At 47.5% G+C, this 24,639-nt stretch overlaps 1 protein-coding gene across 2 annotated transcripts in view; it reads left to right on the top strand.

Moving 5' to 3' along the window:
• The first annotated feature begins 615 nt into the window (after positions 1-615).
• Positions 616-24,639, top strand: part of ZKSCAN1 (zinc finger with KRAB and SCAN domains 1) — a 41,297-nt gene continuing 17,273 nt past the window's right edge. Inside the window, exon 1 of one of the 2 annotated variants that reach the window (XM_080829919.1) lies at positions 616-854. The gene's annotated coding sequence lies outside the window, so the exon portion shown is untranslated. The remainder of the gene's footprint in view (positions 855-24,639) is intronic. The other variant, XM_080829921.1, reaches the window with a different exon arrangement.

Genomic DNA, 24,639 nt, shown 5'->3' with positions numbered 1-24,639 from the left:
ATTGAGGTATAATTGACATATAACATAGTGTAAGTTCAGGGAGTACGGTATGATGGTTTGATACACTTGTATATCGCAAAATGTATTACCACAGTAGGATCAGTGTCAGACTTTCCTTCCTTTTTCGGGCCAAGTAATACTCCATTGTAGGTATAGGCCACATTTTGTTTATATCCATTGGTCAGTAGACATTAGGTTGCTTCTACTTTGGGGCTACTGTAAATCATGTTGCCATGAACATGGGTATACAATATCTCTTCACACCCTTGGTTTAAATTCTCTGGGGCATGCAGCAGTGGAATCGCGGGACCGCATGGTAACTTTGTTCTGGATCTTTTGAGGAACTGTCCACTGTTTTCCACAGCGGCTGTGCAGTTTTTACCTCCCCACCAGCCATGCACAAAAAAAAAAATTTTTTTTTTGTGCTAGTAGCCATCCTCATGAGTAGGAGATGGTCTTCTCTGAATTCTTGCACACTCCATTTGGTCGATCGTGGTGCTTTGTTTTGTTTTTAATCTTTTTAAATTTTTGTGGGGTTTTTTTCCCCCATTTGATCGATTTTGAAACTGTTCGATGTTTCCTGCCATTCTGAACACGTAGGTTTTACATTTCCAGAGTGTTCATTTCGGATGAGAGGCGGCCCCAGGCAGTGGCAAGCACCCACCCGCGGTGGCACAAGTCCTGGGTTCTGACTCAACTGTCGCCGGGAGACCCTGCGCCGGAGAGAAGTTTCTCCAGGCCTCGTTTGCTCCTCCTCTGCGGGAAGCCAGCGAGATAAATAAATACAGGGCGCTCCAACCCCTCCGCTGAAACGCAGGCCTGGATACATGCGAAGTGGACATTCTCTCCCACAGGTGAGTTCCTGGATTCGATCTCCATTTTTTTCCTTTTGACTCATTTTGCTGCCCCTGGGTGGGGTACACGCCCCCCTGGGAGTACCGGCCGGGGTCTGGCGTGGTCCAGCGTCCGGACGTCCAGCGAGCCTGGCGAACCACCGAGAGACGAGACCTCCCGGGTCCTAGAGAGGGCGCCGCCGCAGGCCGACGGGGGCGCACTTCCGGCCTTTGTGTGTTTGCGGGTGACGGCGGCCCGGGGGGGTCAGTGCTCTGAGCTTCGGCCGCAGGGGTCTCAGCTGACGCGTGGCTCGGAGCTCCCCACCCCCCGGGGCCGAGGCGGACGCGCGGCGCCGGGCTTGGCGTCACCTGGGGGACCCCTGAGGAGGCCCGGCTGTCCGCCGCGGGGGCCGCGTCTCTACCTGTCCCCGCGTACCGGCCCCGCCATCCCGTTGTGCCGCGGGCCGGCGAGGAACCTTCCAAGACTAGGGATGCGGTGGGGGTGGGGCCCGCGGTTTGACCCCTCGTTCTGCCCCAGAATTCGGGCCAAACCCGCTCCCTGCCTGATCCGTGTTGCTGCGCAGGGCGGGTCCTCTTGAAAAGAAACGGTTGTTGAACTGCGAAACGGGCTCTGGATCCCTCGACTCCGCGTTTTCATGGTTCAAGGCACACTTAGCACCCCGCGCTCTGGGCTAGGGGCGGGAGGAGGAGTGAGGACTCACTAGGTTCTTGTCTGTCCCAGCCTGGGGACCCTAGCAAGGGAAGGGACGGGCATGGACCGTGTGTTCTTTTATTTTCTTTTTTTTTTTTTTAAGATTTTATTTATTTGACAGAGATCACAAGTAGGCAGAGAGTCAGGCGGCGGGGTGGGGGGGGAGGCTCCCCGCTGAGCAGAGAGCCCCATGCGGGGCTCGATCCCAGGACCCTGAGATCATGACCTGAGCCGAAGGCAGAGGCTTTAACCCACTGAGCCACCCAGGCGCCCCTGGACCGTGCGTTCTGACCCGACGGGAGACGCACCCGAGCTGGCGCGGAGCTCTCCGGACATCCGGGCGGGGAAACTCGGTGAGGCGGTTGCTAGTGCGAGGGGGGCTGGGAGCGCAGCTGTGGAACCACCTACCGGCCTGGAACGTTCCAGTTAGGGCTGGAGCGAAAGCACAAAGGTGGGGGGGGGGGGGCGGGGGCGGGGGCGGGGAGCTGCCGGGAGAGGGGTGAATATTTCAACACCATCCTGATAAATGTTTATTCTGTGATGGGTTGTGGAGATTACAGAATGTGTATGACCGCTAGGCCCCGCCCTGGAGATTGGTAAAACCCGTCTGCTGGAAATAGCCGAGACTCTTAAAAAAAAAATAAAAATAAAAATAAATAAAAACACCTGGTTTTGTTTTCTAGCGGTAGTGTGGCAAAACGATATCCGAATTCCACTTAGCAGGCTGTGTGGCCTCGGGCAATTTTCTTAATCTTTCTGACCCTCAGGTCCTTGTTTCTAAAGGAGGGATAATGATAGTACTTAATAGGGACCAGTGAATGAGGTAATAACTATAAGCACCTGCCTGAAATGTGTGGCAGGTTCTCAAGGTCCTCCTAGGATAGGATGGCATAGGACAGGATCTGATCAGATGGGATAGGACAGGATAGTCCTATATCTTTCCGCACTTGATTTGAAGTAATGGCCCTCCTTATTTTTTCTTGTTATCAGCCCAGACATCTGGCACTTTTCTTGGTGTCTTTTTTTTTTTAATTATTATTACTAACATATAATGTATTATTTGTTTCAGGGGTACAGGTCTGTGTCTTGGTGTCTTTGTTTCTGTTCTGCCTTTTCAAGATTTTTGTTTCTTTGACTATACTTTCTCCTTTCTTTTTTTTTTTTTTTTTCTCCTTTCATTTCTTTTTCAGGCTTGAAGTCAAGTGTATTCTTTTTCTTCTTTGGGCTTATATACAGAACTTTCTGCTGAACTGTGATCTTTGCATTCCTAAGAACTTGATATTCTGCAAATCTTCATGCCCCCCTCCCAAAATCACTCAAAATAGGACCAAGGCTAATAGAGTTGGGGAGACTCCTCAAAACTATATATTTTGGGGGTGCCTTAGGTTACACAGTTAAGTTATCCGATTCTTTGCTTTGGCTCAGGTCGTGATCTCAGGGTCCTGAGATTGAGTCCCATGTTGGACTCTGTGCTCAGCATGGCATCTGCTGGAGATTCTCCCTCTCCTGCCCCTCCCACTCACATTCTCTCTCTCTCTCTCTCTCTCTCTATATATATATATATATATATATATATATATTTGTAATCAGAACTTCAGGGAAAACAGTAACAATCCTAATTTAAAATGTTGGCACAGAGGCACCTGGCTGGCTCAGTCAGTAGAGCATGGGATTCTTGATCTCAGGGTGGTGAGTTCAAGCCCCATGTTGGGTGTGGAGCCTACTTCAAAATAAAATAAAATGTTGGCACAGTTTAAAAAGACATTGAATTCCTAGTAAGTAAAGGGATACTATAATGTACAGGAATATATATTTTTTAAAGTAAAGGAAGGGGTACCTGGATTGCTCATTTGCTTCAGTGTCCAAGTCCTGGTTTGGGCTAGGTCATGATCTCGTGAGTTGTGGGATCAACCCACACATCCAGCCCCTCACTGTGGGGCCAGGGCAGGGGAATCCGCTTGAAAGTTTCTCTCCCTCTGTCCTTCCCCCGGGCTCGAGCTCGCTCCCTCTCTCAAAATAAATCTTTTTTTTTTTTCAAGATTTTATTTATTTGACAGAGAGAGACACAGTGAGAGAGGGAACACAAGCAGGGGGAGTGAGAGAGGGAGAAGCAGGCTTCCTACCAAGCAGGGAGCCCAATGTGGTCCGATCCCAGGACCCTGGGATCATGACCTGAGCCAAAGGCAGACACTTAACGACTGAGCCATCCAGGCATCCCTCAAAATATTTTTTAAAGAATGATAAATAGGGGGCACCTGGGTGGCTCAGTGGATTAAGCCTCTGCCTTCAGCTCAGGTCATGATCTCGGGGTCCTGGGATCAAGCCCTGCATCGGGCTTTCTGCTCAGTGGGGAGCCTGCTTACCCTTCTCTCTCTGCCTACTTGTGATCTCTCTCTGTCAGATAAATAAACAAAATCTTTTTTTTTTTTAATGATAAATAAATAAAGGACGGGCCTGGCTGGCTCAGTCGGTAGAGCATGTGACAGTTGATCTCAGGGTCATGTGTTCAAACCCCACATTGGGTGTGAAGATTACTTTAAAAAAATAAATAAGTAATTAAAAGAATAAACCCCCTACACATGGCCAACAGGTACATGAAAAGATGCTCAACAGCCCTAATTATTAGGAAATGCAAATCAAAACCACAATGAGGCATCACTCCACACCTGTTAGAATGGCTATCCACAAGAAGATAAGACCTAACAAGCTGGTGAGGATGTGGAGAAGGGAAGCCTCATGCACTGTTGGTGGGAGCGTAAATCGGTGCAGCCGCTATGAAGAATAGAGAAGTATGGAGGTTTCTCAAAAAATTTAAAATAGCTATCTATTATTTTTAATTTTTTAATTTAAATTCAATTAGCCAATATATAGAACATCATTAGTTTCAGATGTAGAGTTCAATAATTCATCAGTTGCATATAACACCCACAGCTCATTGTATCTCGTGCACTCTTTAATGCCCATCACCCAGTTACCCCATTCCCCCCAGCAACCTCCCCTCCAGCAACCCTGTTTCTTTCCCATAGTTAAGAGTCTCTCGCGGTTTGGTCTCCCTCTCTGGTTTCCTCCCATTCGTTTTTCCCTCCTTTCCCCATGATGCTCTGCACTGTTTCTTATATTCCTCATATGAGTGAAACCATATGATAATTGTTTTCCTCTGATTGACTTATTTCTTTTAAAGATATTTATTTATTTATTTATTTGGTAGAGGGGTAGAGAGCACAAGTAGGCAGAAGGGCAGGCAGAGGGAGAGGGAGAAGCAGGCTCTCCGCTGAACAGGGAGCCCGATATAGGGCTTGATCCCAGGACCCTGGGATCATGACCTGAGCTGAAGGCACTTGCCTAACCATTGAGCCACCCAGTCGCTCCTGATTGACTTATTTCACTCAGGATCATACCCTTTAGTTCCATCCATCTTTATGTAAATGATACGATTTCATCGTTTCAGATGGCTGAATACTATTCCCTTGTGTGTGTGTGTACATACATATATGTGTGTGTGTATGTATATGTATACACACACACACACACACACACACACCCCACAACTTCCTTATCCATTCATTCATCAGTAGACATCTCGGATCTTTCTGTAGTTTGGCTATTGTGGGCATTGCTGAATAGCTACCTATTTTTACTATATGATGTAGCAATTCCATTTCTGGGTATTTATCTAAAGGAAATGAAATCACTGTCTCCAAAAGCTATCTATACCCATGTGTTCATCACCGCGTTATTTACAATAACCAACACATGGAAACAAACTAGTGTCCTGTAGATAAATGGATGAAGAAAATGTGAGATACACACACACACACACACACACACGCATGCACGCGTATATATGATGGAGTATTATTCAGCCATAAAAAAGAAGGAAATCCTGTTTGCAACAATACAACTGGACGTTGAGTCATTATGTTAGGTGAAACAAGTCACATGCAGAAAGACATATTTATGATCTTACTTATATGTAAAATCTAAAAAAAAAAGAACTAGAAACAGAACAGATTGGTGATCGCCAGAGGCTTGGAGATTGAGGAAAATGAGTAAATGTGGTCAAAAGGTACAAACTTCCAGTTATAAGGCAATTTCCGGCAGTGTAATGTTCAGCATGGTGCCTATAGTTAGCAATACTGTATTGTATATTTGAAAGTTGCTGAGAGAGTCAATCTTAAAAGTTCTCATCACAAGAAAAAAATTTTTGTAACTATGTATGGTGGTGAATGTTAAGATATTGTGGTGACGATTTTGCAATGTATACATGTATCAAATCATTACATCCTACACCTTAAACTAATACAGTGTGTCAGTTATATCCCAGTAGAACTGGGAAGATCGTTTAAAATAAAAGAAGCTGGGGGGCCTGGGTGGTTCAGTCAGTTAAGCATCCAACTCTTGATTTCAGCTCAGGTCGTGATCTCGGTAGTGGGGTAGAGCCCCGAGTTGGGCTCCATGTGCTCAGTGAGGAGTTGGCTTGGGATTCTCTCTCCCTCTCCCTCTACCCCTCCCCCCACTAAAATAAATAAATAAAATCTTAAAAAAAAAAAAAAAGGCAGGTATGGAGTGCCTGCCTGGCTTAGTCAGTGGCAAGTCTTGATCTTGGGGTGATGAGTTCAAGCCCCACGTTAGGCACGGAGCCTACTTAAAATTAAAAAGAAAAAAGGGGTATAATCAAACAGGAGCAGATAGCTTGACTCACAGGCGGAGAGGTGAGGTTGAGGCCTTTGAGTTAGGGAGACACGGACACGAGCCAACCGGGCAATAAGTCTTTCCGAAATAAAGCAGGTAGCTACCTGAGCTGCCAGGAGGGAGGAAGGGTGTGTGCTGTCCTCAAGTTGCCCACCGCTTGCCCGAATTCAGCTTTCCTCCCGTGCTTTGCTTCCGTGCTGTTGCCTAGCAGCACAAGACGTTAACATGCTGAGAAAACTTGCACAGAAACAACAAGACTTGCCATTTCGCTAACACGATTCTCCCCGTTTACCAAGCGTCGAATCACACCCCCCAGGAACATATTCTAGCGAAGCAGATTATCCCGCTTTCTTCTGGTCCTTTCGTAACCTCTCAAGCTACTTTTTTTTTTTTCTTAAATGATCAGGAGCGGGTATGATGGATAATAATTTTTGCTTCTAGAGCGGAGATGCGCAGTGATCAGAAACCGGGAAAACGTGTGGGAGAGAAGGGTGGGCAGATGAGATTGAAGTATACACTATACAGGGAGTCCTCGAGTTACCAGCGCCTAAATGGCGTGTTCTGAGGACAGCAGCCAGACGCACCTGCCTCCTCCTCTCCCACCCTCCCCCTGCCCCAGCCCCACCCCCACCTGCCCATCCACTACCCTTGAAGGCTCTGACCCGAAAGCAGGAGCTAAGCAGGATACAGCTAATCTGGCACCTCTTTGTCACCACCTCATGGAAACACACCCCCACACCCCCCATACCCCCCACACCCACCCCCCACCCCTCCACCCCACACCCCACACCCCCACTCCACACCCCCACCCCTGTCCTCAGTGCCACCCTTTCCTGCCTGTCACTGCTAACTATTCCCTTGTGCCACGCCAGGCAGCCACGCACACAGGCACACAAGTCCCCTCCTTGTGTCCCTGCCACAGGGACATTTTCCATCACCTGCCTTTACTTTAGGAAAGGTGCTGCCCTCTACCATCTCACACTCTTTCCTCGTTTGTGAATTTCACTATAACACTAATCATGGATGACTTGACCAAGGATTATCCAGAGATACAAAGATATTGGGAAGAGAGAGGCCACAAACACCCACGTGAAATGACTGGGGGGGGGGGGCGGGGGAAGGGGGGCGGCTACGAGCACCTCATTTATTTTAAATAACCATTTATATGTTAGTATTTTACTCTTGTAATACTTTGCTGTCGGACGTAATTTTTTTCTGCACGCAACCCGCATTTATTGGCTTCTTGCTAATGTTTTGAGAAATAACACTTTTAATCACTCTGCATGGAATCTGGCTAAAATTTATGACGCTTTCCTGTAGGGACATGATTTAACTCATTTCTCCTGCCTCAGTCAACATGACACACAACCTTTACACAGTGACGTCTTCGGGGACATTGTGGGTTCTTTGCCCAACATGAAGTGATCCTACCCACATAAGTTTCTTAGTTTCTCTGTACATTTCTTTTCAAAGAAAATGTAAGCTGAAACCTCATATACTCAGAAAATTTGCTCAATTAAACATGAATCCTGCTTTCATGTCACTTACTACAATAGTCTCTCGGGTTTTTAAAAGTTATTTCTAGTGATTCAAGAAGTCTGAATTTGTTTAAAATTCAACCCTTGGCACAACCCTTTCCATACGCCCACCATTTTAAAAACATGGTTTGACACAAATATTTACCTTGTAATGTTCAAAGAGGAACCCCGAGCCTCTTTAAAAATAAAAGAAATAAACTCTGTCCTTTGCTTGGAACTTAGTGCTTATTTCTCAAACCTTATTGCAAACTTCCCTGGTATTTCTGACCCCATTTATGTAGTCAGTGTATTTACAAGACTGAAGTGACACATACACACTTGTTTTCCAATTTCCTTTTGGGCAATGGTTATAAAAACATTATTCGGTGAATCCACTCTGTCCCCTGTCATCGCTTATCCCACTGGTCCCACCTGGAACATTAAAACGCCCTCTTTGTGGGAGCAGGTCTGTAATCGCAGTCTGTTCTCAACCACGGGGTTCTGCTGCTGTAAAGGGACTGGAGGTAAAAAAAAAAAAAAAAAAAAAAAACACTGGCAGATGACTGCTCTTTGAAGGAAGTTCCTTTCCCAAGGGCTCTGTCTGTGTTATAACATTGCCCAGTCAGGCTATGCCCCAAAGGAGCAATCCTATACTACTAGCCTATCGCTGAGCCCTGGTTTATCTGTTTTTAAATAGGACATAATACTTGAGGGATCAGGGGCACCTGGGTGGCTCAGTGGGTTAAAGCCTCTGCCTTCGGCTCAGGTCATGATTCCAGGGTCCTGGAATCGAGCCCCAAATCGGGCTCTCTGCTCAGCGGGGAGTCTGCTTCCCCTCCTCTCTCTGCCTGCCTCTCTGCCTACTTGTGATCTCTCTCCCTTTGTCAAATGAATAAATAAAATCTTAAAAAAAAATACTTGAGGGATCAGTGAGATAAGACAGAGGAAACCCCCCTGGAAACTGTGTAGCAGTAACGCACATTAACAGCCACAAAGTGTTAAGCACCTGCTGGGAACCAGGAAAGCTACTCCATACTTTGTATCCATGACACGATCACTTTTAAAACCCAGAACAACCCTGGGAGGTTGGCATCATCATGCCCGGAACATTAATGAGGAAACAGAGGGGCAGACAGCTCGCCCAGTGAGTCAAGCCAGCTCAGGTTCAAGGCTCGGGCTCTTTTCGCTAAAATCCTTCTCCAGATAGAGGCTCTAATTTTCCTCTCTACCGAGAATGAAGACAAGAGCTGTCTTTCAGATGCTTAACCACCAGCGGAGGGCATGGCAGGAATTCATCAGGGCTCCGGAGGCTGGCTGCGAGGCACAGCACGTCTCCCAGACCTGCGCGTGCCTTTTAGAACAAGCTCCAGCCTGTCCGGAAAGTCCCTGAGCCGTGCGCATTGGGGGGAAGTTTTGCTACATAATGTAGAAGAGGAAAATTAAGGTGTTGGAGATAAAGGGTAGTATGATCTCGCATTCGGGAACAGCCAGAGATGACAGAATATTCCTTCCAAGAAGCTCTGTCTTCTTCCTCTTACCAAGTAGATGCACAAATGATAAATGACGTGGCAAACCTGAAGGACTTAGTTGCTTTTTGAAAATTGCCGAATGATACCGCCTCTTAAAATGAGTGTAACTAAACTGACCTATCGTCGGGACTGAGACTGGCTCAGTGAGACCAGCTATCTACCAGCTCAACTTGTAACATGTGGAACTTCCAGGGCAGTGCAGGGGTGCAGGGGGAGATGCACAAAATATGCCACTTGGGCATAAAGATTATTTCAAGTTAAGGGGCCCCTGGGTGGCTCAGTCGGTTAAGCGTCTGCCTTCGGCTCAGGTCATGATCCCAGGGTCTTGGGATCGAGCCCCGCATCAGGCTCCCTGCTCAGCGAAGAGTCTGCTTCTCCCTCTCCCTCTGCCTACCACTCCCCCTGCTTGTGCTTCCACTCTCTCTGTCAAATAAATAAATAAAATCTTTTTTTTTAATTGCCAAACACCAATGACAAAACAAAAAAAATGGGGGAGGGGGGTTTTAGAAAAAAAAAAGTCCTTTTCCATAGGGGTACAATGTCTTTTTTAGTTTAGTTTAGTTTTGTTTTTAAGATTTTTATTTATTTATTTATTTATTTATTTGACAGAGAGAGAGGCTATACAAGGCAGGGAGAGTGGGAGAGGGAGAGAAGTTGGCTTGCTGCTGAGCGGAGAGCCTGACACAGGGCTCAATCCCAGGACCCTAGGATCATGACCTGAGCCAAAGGCAGACACTTAATGGCAGAGCCACCCAGGCGCCCCTCTTTTTTAGGTTTTGAGAACAATTTGATCTATATCCCGAGCACAGCTATATATTTTACTCTTTAAAAAAATCCTGGCACTCTTTTGGGGTGCCCGGCTGGCTCGGTGGATAGAGCGTGTGACTTTTGATCTCAGGGTTGTCGGTTCGAGCCCCATGTTAGGTGTAGAGATGACTCAAAAATAAAATCTTTTCGGGGCACCTGGGTGGCTCAGTCAGTTGAGTGTCTAACTGTTGATGTTGGTTCAGGTCATGATCTCGGAGTCACGAGATCAAATCGTATGTTGGGCTTCATGCTGGGCTTGGAGTCCGCTTAAGATTTTCTTCCTCTCCCCCTGCCCCTCCCTGCCTCAAATAAATAAATAAATCTTTTTAAAAAATGAAATCTTTAAAGGAAAAAAAAAAAGAAATGAGGAGGGAGTGGCAGTGAGGAGGAAGAGGAAGAAGAAGGGGAAGAAGAAAAATCCTAGAGCTCTTTCTTCCTGCTCCAAAATGCGCAGGCTGCCGTCCCAGCTCCCTCACACCTGTCGCCTCAGGACATCTGTCTCCGGTCAGCAGCACTCAGGGAGCCCTAGACCCAACGTCAGCCCCAGCCCCACCCCATGTTGGGTCCCCTGCTGCTGGAGCCCATATCTCTCCGAAGTACACTTTCTTTGGGTGACCCACATCCTTCCATAAGCTTCCCAAGACAGAGTGCCCCCGAGTAAATAAATATTTTGAGACCTTGCATATCTGAAAATGTCCTTCTGCTCTCATCACCCTTTTTCCAGTGTGGGTATAAAATTCTAGTTTGGACACTATTTTTCCTTGGGATTTTGTCTTCTAATTTTCAGTATTGCCATTAAGAAATCCGGGAGCATTCTGATTCTTAGTTCTCCATACAAGACCTCTTTTTTTTTTTCTTTTTTTAATTTCTGGAAACCTTTGGATAGTAAATGTCACGGCGATGAGTAGGTATTATTTCTTTCTTTCCTAAACTCATTTATAGAAAAAATGTTATTTATTTATTTAAAAGATTTTATTTATTTATTTGATGGAGAGAGATCACAAATAGAGAGCAGGCAGAGAGAAAGGAGGAAGCAGGCTCCCTGCCAAGCAGAGAGCCCGATGCGGGGCTCGATCCCAGGATCCCGGGATTATGACCCGAGCCAAAGGTGGAGGCTTAACCCACTGAGCCACCCAGGTGCCCCAAGATGTTATTTATTTAATTGTGAGAGAGTGAGAGAGAGAGAGAATGTGCACCAGAGGGGGTAAGAGCAGAGGGAGAGGGAGAAGCCGACTCCCCGATGAGCAGAGAGCCCAGTGAGGGATCTTGACCTGAGATGAAGCAGAAGCTTAACCGACTGAGCCACCGAGGCACCCCCTCCACCAAATTCATTTTCACTGAGCATGCAGCAGGCTGTACCTGTTTTGGATTTCTCTGACATTTTCCTAAATTCTTTTATTGAGGATTTCCCCCCACTTCGCTTCCTCCATTCTCTTTCCGAAATTTCTGAAACTCAGCTATGGGAGCTCCTGGGTTGACTTCTCATTCTTTATATGTTTTTCACTCATGTGTCCAACCCCTTGGCCTTTTCTTTTTTTTTTTTTTTTTAAGATTTTATTTGTTTATTTGACGTACAGAGATCACAAGTAGGCAGAGAGGCAGGCAGAGAGAGGAGGAAGCAGGCTCCCCACTGAGCAGAGAGCCCCCATGCGGGGCTCGATCCCAGGACGCTGGGATCATGAGCTGAGCTGAAGGCAGAGGCTTTAACCTACTGAGCCACCCAGGCTCCCCAAGTCCTTTTCATTCTAATTGCTGGCATATTTCCTTCACCTCTCCTAAGCGTTCATCTTTGCCTAATATTATTTCCCAAGATACTCCTTCTGTTTTCTGAATGTTCCTTTTATAGAGCATCCTGCAATTTCTTCTCCTATCTCTGCAGACAGAAGTGCAGAGGTTTGGTTAAATGTTCCCTTTTGCTCCCACATCTGTCACGGTTCCCGGTTTTTCTCTTGCTGTGGACTGCTGATACAGAAACGGGCTAAAGATGGCCCCTGGGTTGTTTACCTCGAGGCAGGCTCAAAGCCCACCAGTGCTTAACTCAAATTCTTACACATCCTATTGGTTTGAACATAGACACCCAAACGTATTTTTAGTCATGGAGAGCCTGCCTGCTTTGCAAAAGCCAACACCAGTTAGCTCTAGATAAGACCAACCCCAGGGCAATAAAAGCCCCCAAGCCAATCCTGCTCTTAGGATTCCCGGACCCAGAAGACCCCCCACTGTGCTGCTGGGCGACCTCACCTAGACAGGCAAGTCCTCTCTCCTAGTCCCCTCTCTGAGTGTTCTTTTGCCCTACTTCCCACTCCCCACCCCCACCCCATGCTGCCGCTGTGTCCGCAAGGTCCCTTTCATGCAATCCTGTGCACCGTCCACCCAGTAAAACACGTTGGACGGCACTGTCACGTGGTGTCCTGTCTTCTGGATCAGCCCCAAGCGGGGCGCTCACCACACCCAGCCTTAAAATAAGGGCTTTCCTCAAACGTCTTGGCTGTCCATTCACACATGTTGGCGTGGGACTTGGGGAGGCTCCCTTGCAAGGCTCTGCGTGTGGGCAGGCTTTGTCCCCTATGAGCTTCCCTTAGAGGATCTGGTGGGAACTTGACTCCCAACTGTCAGTGTCTTCATCTTGTCTCTTGGTCTGTCTCGAGGGGGGCGGGTACCATCCAGTCTCCCTCCCCAGGAGCCCAAGCCTGGCTGGATGCCAGCACTCTGGATTGGGGGATGGGGGCTTGACCTTTGAAGGGTGGGACCAGGGAGAGCGGGACCAATGGAGGGACGGTGGGTCTGAGAGGCCACGCCCCTCAGGCTACCCACCAGACCCTGCTGGCCCTGGGGACACCAGGCCCAGAAGAGGGGTGGGTGCTACATCGAAAACAAGGGAGTCAATGAATATCTACCTCCAGGATGGTGGCACACCCCCCCCCCCAAGCACGTGCCTCTTCCTAGAACAGGAGACGGCAAACTTTTTTTTGGAAAGGGCCAGATGGTGAATATTTTAGGCTTTTCAGGCCACATGGTTGATGTCACAACTACCCAACTCAGCCACCGCAGGGCAGAAGCAACCGCAGCCGCTCTGTGAACCACCGATCGTGGCTGCATTCCAGAATCACTTTATTTATGGACACTGAAATTTGAATTTAATATAATTTTCACATGTCACAATTCTTTTTATTGTTTTTCAACAATTTCTTTTTAAGATGTTTCATGTGTTCATCTGAGAGAAAGAGAGCACCAGCAGGGTGGAGAGGCAAAGGGAGAGGGAGAAGAGGGTCCCCTCTGAGCAGAGTGCCTGACGATGCGGGGCTTGATCCCAGGACCCCGGGATCATGACCTGTGCCAATGGCAGACCCTTCATCAACTGAGCCCCCAGGTGCCCCTTTTCTCAATAATTAAAACATAGAATTCTTAGCTGTCCGACTACAGAAACAAGTGGTGAGCTGATTTTGGCCCAGGGGCAGAAGTTTAAGGACCCCCCCCCTTCCTAGAATATCATCATTAAGAGATTATCGTCAAAATCCTCTGAACCTAGGGGCGCCAGGGGGGTTCAGTCGGTTAGGCATCTGACTCTTGGTTTTGGCTCAGGTCATCATCCCCCGGTCGTGAGATCGAGACCCCCATCGGACTCCATATTAGGCACGAGTATGCTTGATAATTCTCTCTCCCTCCCACTCGTGCGCTCGCTCTCTCTCTCTCTCTCAAATACATGTCTTTTTTTTTAAGATTTTATTTATTTATTTATTTATTTATTTATTTATTTATTTATTTGACAGAGATCACAAGTAGGCAGAGAGGCAGGCAAAGTAGGGGGAGGAAGCAGACTCCCTGCTGAGCAGAGAGCTGGATGCAGGGACTCGATCCCAGGATCCTGAGATCATGACCTGAGCGGAAGGCAGAGGCTTTAACCCACTGAGCCACCCATGGGCTCTCAAATACATAAATAAGTCTTAAAAAAATCCTCTTAACCTGTCTTATTCTTCCCCTTAGTGAAGTCTCCCAGTGCTCATTTTTGTCTGCAGGTATAAGCGTTACAGGTTTTCTCCCTCCCCCACGCATGGAAATTTAGACATTTATGAAATGCCTCGGAGTGGAAGCTGTGGTAACAGGAACTCCAAGACCCGCTGCCAAGTTCTCCGCGGGGTGGAACAAGTTGTTGATTGTTCTCTTTCCCTGGATTTTAACCAAGGTGATAAATGAGGACCGGGGGAGGAGATCTCTGGGAAAGGTGGAGGCTCAGAGCCAGAGCCCTGACTCCCGGGCCACGGGCTTATCTGAGTCAGAGCCTCTGTTTCCAGCAATAAAGCCAGTTCTAGGTAGGCCAGTACCTGTCTAGTCTCGACTTTCACATCAAGGAAAGCTGTCCTACCTTTCTGAGTTGCAGGGGCAGGATGGAGTTTGGCAGAGAGAAGAGCTCCTTCTGCCACTTGGTGTGTTTTTCTGTGCAAGTCTGTTCTGCTTGCCGAGTCTCACTTTCTTTATCTCGAAAGTGGGAATAACCACTCCGACCTCGCTGGGTAGCAGTGTGGATTCATACACAAACTTCCATGAAGTCCCTGTCACATGGAGGGGGCTCAACGAATGGCAGAGAGTATAATTCTAATTTATCCAGGCAAGGAATCTCAGAGAGGTTAAGGCACCATCCAAAGGGCACACAGCTCATTGCAGGGTGGAGGCAGGAATATAATCTGTTTTCTCAACCTTCCAATTAATATTCTTTCTTCTATCCTGAGCTGGAGGGCTTAGCCCCACCCAGGGGCCCCGGGCTTAGTCCTTTTTTTGAAAAAGGTGTTGGAACAGCGGGATATCAGCACCCCCCCCCGCCCCCTCCCTTTCTCTTAGCCCCATGGTTTCTGCTGCGGGCGACAGACCCTTTCCTCTGGTGGTTAGACACAGAAAAGCTGATGCCCCCACATCATACAGTATGGGGAGTTGCTGGGCACCATCCCTCGGCCACCTCCCCTTGCCACCCCCCCAGCAGCCCCCTCTCCCCTCACCCCCTCCCGGATGCAGGCTCCCTTCCTCTGGGCTGGGCCACTCTGCTGGACAGTTACAAAGATTCTTTGTAATGTGTTTGCATGGGAAGGAGGGAGAGCAGGGCCTGGCCTCCCCAAACCACATGGGCTGCCAGCCCTGTTTACACAGAGAAGGAGCCAAAACAGATGACCCTGTTGCTTGGGGGCCCGGATTGAAGACAGAGCCCCAGTGCAGAGCCCCTGGCTGAGCCTCCTTGTTTCTGGGCTACACCACACAGAAGCAGCATGGGGGCTCCTCTTACCCAGGGAGGCCTGTTTACTCTGCTGGGTGACAGATGTTTGCACAGGGAGGGAGGTGGCCTTGGCCATCTGGCTCTTCTCTAGCAGAGCCTTTTGGCGGGGGGGGGCGGGGGGGGCATTTGCAGGTCACCACGGGCTGTGTTCTAAGGTCTCTAGGGAGGCAACCCCCTGACAACAGGCTTTCTGAAGAGATGGGTGTCTCTTCTTTGAGCGTGAATGTGGACAATTTGGGAAAAAAAAAATGTAAAAACAGCACTGGGTTTTGTTTTTTGTTTTAGGGTTTTTTTTTTCCCCTTTAATCCAGACCTACACCAGACAAATTGTCCAGGATCTTTCCTTCAGTTGCATTTTGCAAGTTTGGGAGAAAGGCAGTTTTCAGCACGTAAAGAATGGTGATGTTTGCCACCTATAAGGTGACTTGTGGTTTAAAAAGCATGGTCACGGCTGCCTGGCTGGGCTCAGTCAGTCTTAATCAAGAGTTTGAGCCCTACGTTGGGTGTAGAGATTACTTTAAAAAATGAATTTAAGGGGCGCCTGGGTGGCTCAGTGGGTTAAAGCCTCTGCCTTCGGCTCAGGTCATGATCTCAGGGTCCTGGGATCGAGCCCCGCATCAGGCTCTCTGCTCGGCAGGGAGCCTGCTTCCTCCTCTCTCTCTCTGCCTGCCTCTCTGCCTACTTGTGATCTCTGTCTGTCAAACAAGCAAATAAAATCTTTAAAAAAATGAATTTAAAAAATAATTTATAAAGCATTGTCATATCCACCATGATCCTCAAGAGAGCAGAGTAGGTAGCTGTGGCCAAAAGAGAAGGAATGGACACTTTGAGAGGTCAAGTTGCTTGCACAAAACCACACACCGAGCAAGAGGTAGAGGCCAAGTGACTACAAGTTTGAACGCTCTTTTTTCATGGAGTACCCCCCTCCACCGCCTCCCCACTTAACTATAAATCGAGATGTACAGACATCTTGTTCTAACCTGTAACCACATCATGGCAGGGGTCACGGTGGAAGCCTTAGCAATGAGCCTCAAGGGCCCTGTGCAAGGACCATTGGTCTGTCTCGGGCTACCCTGATGGGGCGTTCTGTGGGTGCCAGAAGGATGGAGAGCCTGGGGACCAACCGCATGAAACTCTGTGTAACATACACACCGTACATGTCCACCAACAGACTCATGGAGGAGAGCATGCGAGGTACAGAATCCCTGAAACTTGCCTCCACGTTCCTTCCCCCATCTCCTCTTGGGCTGTGGCTCCCTGCGTTCAAACCCCACCGTGTCTCCCTGAAGCCACTAGCTGGGTGCCACCTACCATCCTGGCTACTTCTTCCCAGCCCTTTATCCTCCCTTTGATAACCCCAGACACCAAACTACCCAGCCTCCTCCCTTTCTCTCTTCATCTCTGTCCCTTAAGTCCAGCTCAAGCCAAACTACTGTCACATGTGTGACTGATTAATACTCCTCCGCTCTGTCCCCGCCACCCTTAGCCCAGCCCCTGCACCTGACTCAGCCACCAGCCCCGCCTTCTGGGCTCTCCTTTCCCACTGTCCCACCCTGGCCCTCCTCTCTTCTTGCCAGCTTATCCTTCAGTGACCACCTTTCTAGAACGACTGGTGCGTTCCTGAGTTTTGCAGCTCGCAGAGCACATCTGCATGCGTACACACGGACATCCATTCGCACGGAGGAGTCCGGTGCCGAAGTTAGCTCCTCCTCCCCACCCGATCTCCGCTCATCTCTGCCCAAGCTACCGAACTTGCTCGGTTTTCTTTTTGTCTTTGCGTTCAATGCCTCTCACTCGGCCTGCCATCCTCCCTCCAACCAACCTGCCTGTCATTACTTTCCCGATAAGATGCTATTTATAAGTGTTCAAGTAGGGGCGCCTGCGTGGCTCAGTGGGTTAAGCCTCTGCCTTCAGCTCAGGTCATGATCTCAGGGTCCTGGGATCAAGCCCCACACCGGGTTCTCTGCTCAGCGGGGAGCCTGCTTCCTCCTCTCTCCTCTCTCTCTGCCTGCCTCTCTGCCTACTTGTGATCTCTCTGTCATACAAATAAATAAAATCTTTTAAAAAAAAATAAGTGTTCAAGTATTCTTCCTAATGCAAAGTCCTCGCTTCGCTTCCTCCAGAAATTCCAACTCACTCTCTCCTGGATCCTTCCTTAGTCTTTCCTGACATTCAGTGCCTGTCATCGATTGTTAAAATCGGGCTGTGACTCCTGGAACCGGAAGCTTTAGGGATCACCTGGCCGGGAATGGCAGGTCCCTGAAGTCAGTTCCTCCAGTGGGCTTCCTCACCCGGCAAGGTCCCTGCAAGGGGGAGGATCCTCTCCCTTGACAGACTGCTCTGAAGTTTAGAGGAAGCTCTGGGCTCTGGGGTTGGTTCAGCGGCTCTCCAGGCTCTGGCCTGACTCCGAGATGCATCTCTATGTGTGTATCTTTCTCCTCTGCCATTTGCCCTATACCAAAGGCAATTTGGGGGAGGCCCTGTCAAGATTTTTTATTTCTTTTTTTCTTTTTCGAGAAAGAGAGCAGAGAGAGATACAGGAGTGGGGGTGGGCAGAGGGAGAGGGAGAAGGAGAAGCAGACTCCCCGCTGAGCTTGGAGGCCAATTCGGGGCTCCATCCCAGGACTCTGGGATCATGACCTGAGCCAAAGGCAGACACTTAACCCACTGAGCCACCCAGGGGCCCCCCGGGGGGGAGGCACTGTTATAATGACTCTCAGTCTGCCTGTGATTGATTCTCCTATGATGATCGGAGAAGCCTTAGTATTATGTCCTCAGGTTGAGTCCCAGAATTTCAAAGAGGGTCGTGCAAAATTTGCATATGCCTTGGGCAAATGAAAGGCCAGACCTGGGAACACTGCCCAGTGGTATCAGTGTCTTCTTTACTTTGGTTCTTAAAGGGTAAGGAAGGCCACCCTGTTCCGGCTGGCTGCTGGCCAGAGCCACTGGAGTTGTAGTGAGCTCTCCTACGACCCTGCCCCCTCTGCGTGCGGTAGACAGGGGCTGCCTGTTGCTGACATACAGGCAGGAAGGGCTGGCGGATGCGCTTACACGTGCAGCCTAAGCCCATGGGTCATTCAACAGTCCAGAGCCCTCCACCCATCTTGTGTTCCGTGTGAGTCTGAAAATATAATCCTGATAACAGAGGCTCTGCTAGCCACCTGGTTCACAGCAGGGCACGCACTCTGCCTGTGGCCTGACGTGGATCCGTTCAGCTAGAGCCTCGTTGCAGCCTGATGCTGGTATAATCCCAGTTCTGCAGAAAAACTGAGGCTCCAAGAGGTAACATAACTAGCCTGAGAGAACACAGTACAGTTAAGATTAGAACCAGCGCCATCTGAACCCTACAGTGACCTTCTAGAGTGACCTTCTGCTGGGACCCACTGGTCAGGTGGGTCCCCTTACATCCTTCCCTGATGTGAATGGGCCTGTCAAGAGGGGGCAGCTCCCCTGCAGGAGAATCACCAGTGGTCCCGACTGAGCAAAACCGAGCTGGCCTGGGCTTCCTCCTCCCTCTGGGTCACCTTGTTACAGTCCAACCACTGTTCTAAGCATATGGATCAGAATCCCTACATTTAAAATTTAAACACAGACCTGTACCCCGGGGGCTAATAACACATTATATGTTAATAAAAATAAATAAATAAAATACATTTTAAAAAATTTTTAAACTAACTCCAAAACATATCTGCTCTCCCATGTTCATTGCAGCATTATTTACAATAACCAAGACATGGAAATAACCTAATTTATTGATGTATATATATAATGTACATTTATGTATATATATTACATTTCTGTATACATAATGTACATATGTATATATATTACATAATGTAATATATAATGTACTTATATGTATATATATTTATATACACAGATAGATATGCTCCTACAATGGAATACTATTCAGCCATAAAAAATGAAATCTTGCCATTTGGTACAACAGGGATGAACCTCGAGGATATTATGCTCAGTGAAATAAGTCTGACAGAGAAAGACAAATGGCATATGTATGATCCCACTTACATGTGAAATCAAGGGGTAAAAAAAGTCCATAAATACAGAGAACAGGTTGGTGGTTGCCAGAGGGGGCTGAGGTAGGGGGTTGAGCAAAATGGGTAAAAGGGGTCAAAAGTACAAACTTCAAGTTATAAAATAAATAAGTCATGGAGGGGGCACCTGGATGGTTCAGTCAGTTGAACGACCGACCAACTCTTGATGTTGGCTCAGGTCATGATCTCAGGGTCGTGGGAATGAGCCCCGTGTCAGGATCTACACTCAGCGTAGAGTCTACTTGGGATTCTCTCTTTCTCTCCCTAAGCTCCTCCCCCCAATTGTGCATGCGCTCACTCTCTCTCAAATAAATTAATTAATTAAAAAATAAGTAAGTTATGAGGACATGATGTGCAGCATGGCAACTAATGTTAATTGCATGTATTACATATTTGAAAGTTGCCAAGAGAGTAGATCTTCAAAGATCTCATCACAAGAAAAAAATGTAACTATGGTGACAGATGTTAGCTAGATTTATTGGTGTGATCATTTTGCAATTATGTTACACACCTAATATAATGTTACACACCTAATATAATCTTATATGTCAATTATATCTCAATTTTTAAAAATTATTTAAGGACAGGGGAGCGTGACCGGCTCAGTCCATAGAGCACACGACCCTTGGTCTCTCGCTTGTAAGTTCGAGCCCTACCTTGGGTGTAGAGATTACTTAAAAATAAAAATCTAAAAAAACAAGTATTTGGGATCACTGGGTAGGCCCTAATTCAGAAGGTCTGGGGTCCTTAAGAGAAGAGGAGATTAAGATACAGACACACATGGGGTGCCTGGGTGGCTCAGTGGGTTAAAGCCTCTGCCTTCAGCTCAGGTCATGATCCCAGAGTCCTAGGATCAAGCCCCACATCGGGCTCTCTGCTCAGCAGGGAGCCTGCTTCCTCCTCTCTCTCTGCCTGCCTCTCTGCCTACTTGTGATCTCCGTCTGTCAAATGAATAAATAAAATCTTTAAAAAAAAAAAAAAAGGATACAGACACACAGCAGGAAGGCCACGTGAAGGCACATGGACAGGAAAGAGAAGATAGCCATCTACAAGCCAAGGAAAGAGGCCTCAGAATGAACCAGGCCTGCTGACACCTTGATTTTGGATTTCTAGCCTCCAGACCTAAGATGATACGTATCCATTGCTGAGGCTGCTTAGTGGTGGTACTTGGTTATGGCAGCCCCAGCCGACTAACACGGTCTCCCTCTTGGGTTCCCACTTCAATCCAAGCCAACCTCGCTCTTCTTGCAGAACCCTAGAGGACAAGCTTCCAAGGCTCCTTCCCTGTGTTGCAAATCTCCTTCTCCCTGCCCTCTGGCTCGTCCAGGTGCCCGGAAGGCAAAGCCCTGTGCGCAGGTGTCCTAGTCTTTGCAGAGGAAGCCATGCCTCTTGCTTCATGTTTGGACTGTGTCCTGCTGTCCATGGCCAAGACTTGTTCAACTGCTATTGAACTACACTCTTGGCTCACTCGGAGTTCATAGCCCATGAGGAGCCCTGGGCCTTGCTCACCACTATTGCTGTCAAAAGCTCCGTCTTCCACATCCAGCCCTTTCCTACTTATTTTTTCCAGATTGATATTCCATCGTGGATGGTGCTACAGGATGTGTTGTAGACTTTTCCATCTGCATGCAGAACATTCGGCCCTATTACATTTTAACTCACCCATTCCTTGTTTGGGGCATGGGTGTCGGGACAAGGGTTGCTTTTCTTCCTTCGACGTCCAAGTTAACGCTGTTTGCTTAGGGTCATGTACAAATCCAACTTTCTGTCACCAACATTCCCATACATAACATTGATAAAACAGGAAACAGTTTGCATAAAGTACATATAAAAGGATCCTGTTGAACAGGAAATGGGAGAGAACCCAGGAATAGCTGGCTCTGGAGAGTACATTCAAAGTTGCTGTGAGTTTGTTAATATGATTTGGGTCTGGTAATTCAACCAACTAAAAATTCCGTCCAACTCTGCCCTTCCCTGGCTTCCATCCAATCAGCAAGCACTCATGGAGGGCTTGTCCCCCCAGAATAAGATCCATAAACACACTATCTTCTCTATAAAGTAGTATCTCTGGGTATTTGTCCTTTGTTTTTTGTTTTGTTTTTGTTCAAGTCAATGAATTAATATATAATGTATTCCTGGTTTCAGAGGTAGAGGTCAGTGATTCATCAGTCTTATATAACACCCAGTGCTCATGACATCACATGCCCTCCTTAATGTCCATTACCCAATTACCCCATCCCTCCACTCTTCTCCCCTCCAGCAACCCTCAGTTTGTTTCCTGTGATTAAGAGTCTCTTATGGTTGGTCCCCTGGTATTTGTCCTCTGTACTGTGATTGAGCTTTTTCATTCTACTGTTCCAAGATAATGATCAAGCCTGTTTTAATCCAGCCACGCCATCTATAATTTTTCAGAATCACAAGTCTTAAATATATATCCTTCCAGACTTCCCCTTCTGGCCATATGGCAGCCAAGATGAGCAGAGAAACCCTCCCCATATAGCGCACTGAGAAATGATGGGTTCCATGCAAAAACCATCTTCTACTTACTCATGAATGAGCTGATGGGAAAGTAAGGGAATTCCTTGGAGACCAGAAATGACAAGAAAGCCGTAATCCAGAGGGATAAGCACATCCTCAGAGAGACTTTTCCCTGGAGTGTCTGCTCATTTCTGGCACCCAGAATATGGGTTTTAATAGGCCACATGTAAGGGGGATAGGAGACAAAGCCAGGGATTGAGTCTTCTGCCTAAAGCTAGGAATCTCAAAGGACAACACCACAAAAGGTGAATAATAGTAAAACCCACACCAGAGAAGACCATGGGAATATGTGGCTATTTTGGGTCTTGGAAAATTCCTAAGCACAAGGCCACCCTGAGAAAGGTTTGGTGCCTGAAATCACACTGAGTGACCAAAAAGATCTCTAAGTACACTTTTTTAAAGATTTTATTTTTAGGGGCATCTAAAATCCGTTAAGCATCTGACTTCAGCTCTGGTCATATTCTCAGTGTTCTGGGATCGAGCCCCATGTCGGGCTTCACGCTCATCGGGAAATCAGGTCATACCTCTCCCCCTGCCTCTCTCCAGCTCGTACCCTCTCTCAAATAAATAAAATACATTTTTAAAAGATTTTATTTATTCATTTTGACAGAGACACAGTGAGAGAGGGAAGAGAAGCAGGGGGAGTGGGAGAGGGAGAAGCAGACTGCCCACCGAGCAGGGAGCCCGATGTGGGGCTTGATCCCAGGACCCTGAGACCATGACCTGAGCCGAAGGCAGACGCCCAATGATTGAGCCACCCAGGCACCCCAATAAAATATATTTTTAAATATTTTGTTCATTTATTGACAGACAGAGATCACAAGTAAGCAGAGAGGCAGGCAGAGAGAGAGGAAGGGAAGCTGGCTCCCAGCTGAGCAGAGAGCCCGATGCGGGGCTTGATCCCAGAACCCTGAGATCATGACCTGAGCCGAAGGCAGAGGCTTTAACCTACTGAGCCACTCAGGCACCCCCCAATAAAATATTTTTTAAAAGAGCTTATTTTCAAGTAATCTACACACCCAGCATGGGACCTGAACTCACAGCCCTGAGATCAAGAGCTGCATGCTCCATCAGTGAGCCAGCCCTCTAGCTAAATTTAGCTTATAGTGACCCCAACGTATTCATGTTTCTGGGTACAGACTGAATCAAACAGATTCTCATTCTAGACCCAGCAACCACCTGGCTCCCACAGGGAGAACCCTGAGAAGCTCACAACAGGAAATCACTAGATACTTGAGAAAACACCCCAAGAGCCCTAGTGCCTGGTGTCAGCAGCACGCTTGGGGATGTGTCCCTTCAGAATTAACCCCACCAGTTTTCTCAAGCCAAGAGCCCACAGTTTCTGGAGTGCCCTTCCGAAACTTTTATTGTTCTGGGCAAACTGCCAGGCCTAAAGTACATTGTTTCTTTGTAATAGTGAATCATTACATTTAGTAGTACTTCGAGTTCTGTCGAAACTCTTATGCGGATGTCACCTGATCTCACGAGCAGGGCTGTTTGCCAGTAGGTGTAGAACGTTGGGGTCACCAACACGATTTCATGTAGACCCTCTGACTACGTGTGGGACCAGCAATCTCATTTCTTGGAATCTATCCTTAGGAAATAATCCAAGATGTCTTTAATGATCATGGACACAGATGTTTTGCTTTTCCCGTAATGCCACCACCACAGTGTCTTCTTTGGTTATTGTCTCTTTACCCCCATCCTGATGTCAATGCTGTGATTTCCTCTTCTGGTCTAGATGATGATACAAATAACAATAATCGTGATAAGTAACATTGAGTGTTCACCGTGTGCCAAGTGCTTTGCTGTGACCTTTATACACATTCAGTCATTTAACTCACAGAGATATTGTGAGGTTGGCGTCACCATTATCAGCTACAGGTTATTATCAATGATTATCAAATATTGTAATTATCAGTTATTAACTACCATCGTTTTACAGATTAAAAAACTGAAAGCTTAGAGAAAGGTTATTAAAAAGCCCCAAACATGGGGCGCCTGGGTGGCTCAATCAGTTATGCGTCTGCCTTCAGCTCCAGTCCTGATCCCAGGGTTCTAGCATCCAACCCGGCATTAGGCACCTCGGTTGGTGGGAAGCCTGCCTGTCTGTGTCCCTCTGCTCTCCCCCCTGCTTGTTCTCTCTGTCATGTCAAATAAATAAATAAAATCTTTAAAAAAATAATATAAACAAAAGAGATATGACATATATCTGAAAGCGGAGGGAAAAGGGGTGACAGGGAAGGGATTAGGAGTGAGTTCGTTTCTCCACTTTGCGATTTTCATTTAATGATACTGTAATTGCTTTTTTTAAATAAAGATTTTACTTATTTATTTGACAGACAGAGATCACAAGTAGGCAGAGAGGCAGGCAGTGGGGGTGGATAGGGAAGCAGCTCCCTGCTGAGCAGAGAGCCTGATGTGGGGCTCGATCCCAGGACCCTGAGACCACCACCCACCAGAGCTGAAGGCAGAGGCTTTAATCCACTGAGCCACCCAGGAGCCCCCTGTAATTGCTTTTTAGTTTTCAAGTTTTTTTTTTTTTTTCAAGTGATCCCTCCCAAGCGATAGGAGTCATGCATCCACTACTAAGTTCAGTCCCTCTCCTGAACTTGACTTGGACCATAGAGCAAATTGGCAGCCTTTAGAGCCCGGTCAGGCTTGCAGCACAGAAAGTGAAGCAAGGTTGAGAG

The sequence above is a fragment of the Martes martes genome, assembly GCF_963455335.1.
Source record: "Martes martes genome assembly, chromosome: 18".
NCBI lineage: Eukaryota > Metazoa > Chordata > Mammalia > Carnivora > Mustelidae > Martes > Martes martes.
Note: the sequence above shows the minus strand (reverse complement) of the source record. Positions and strands in the feature narration are given on the sequence as shown.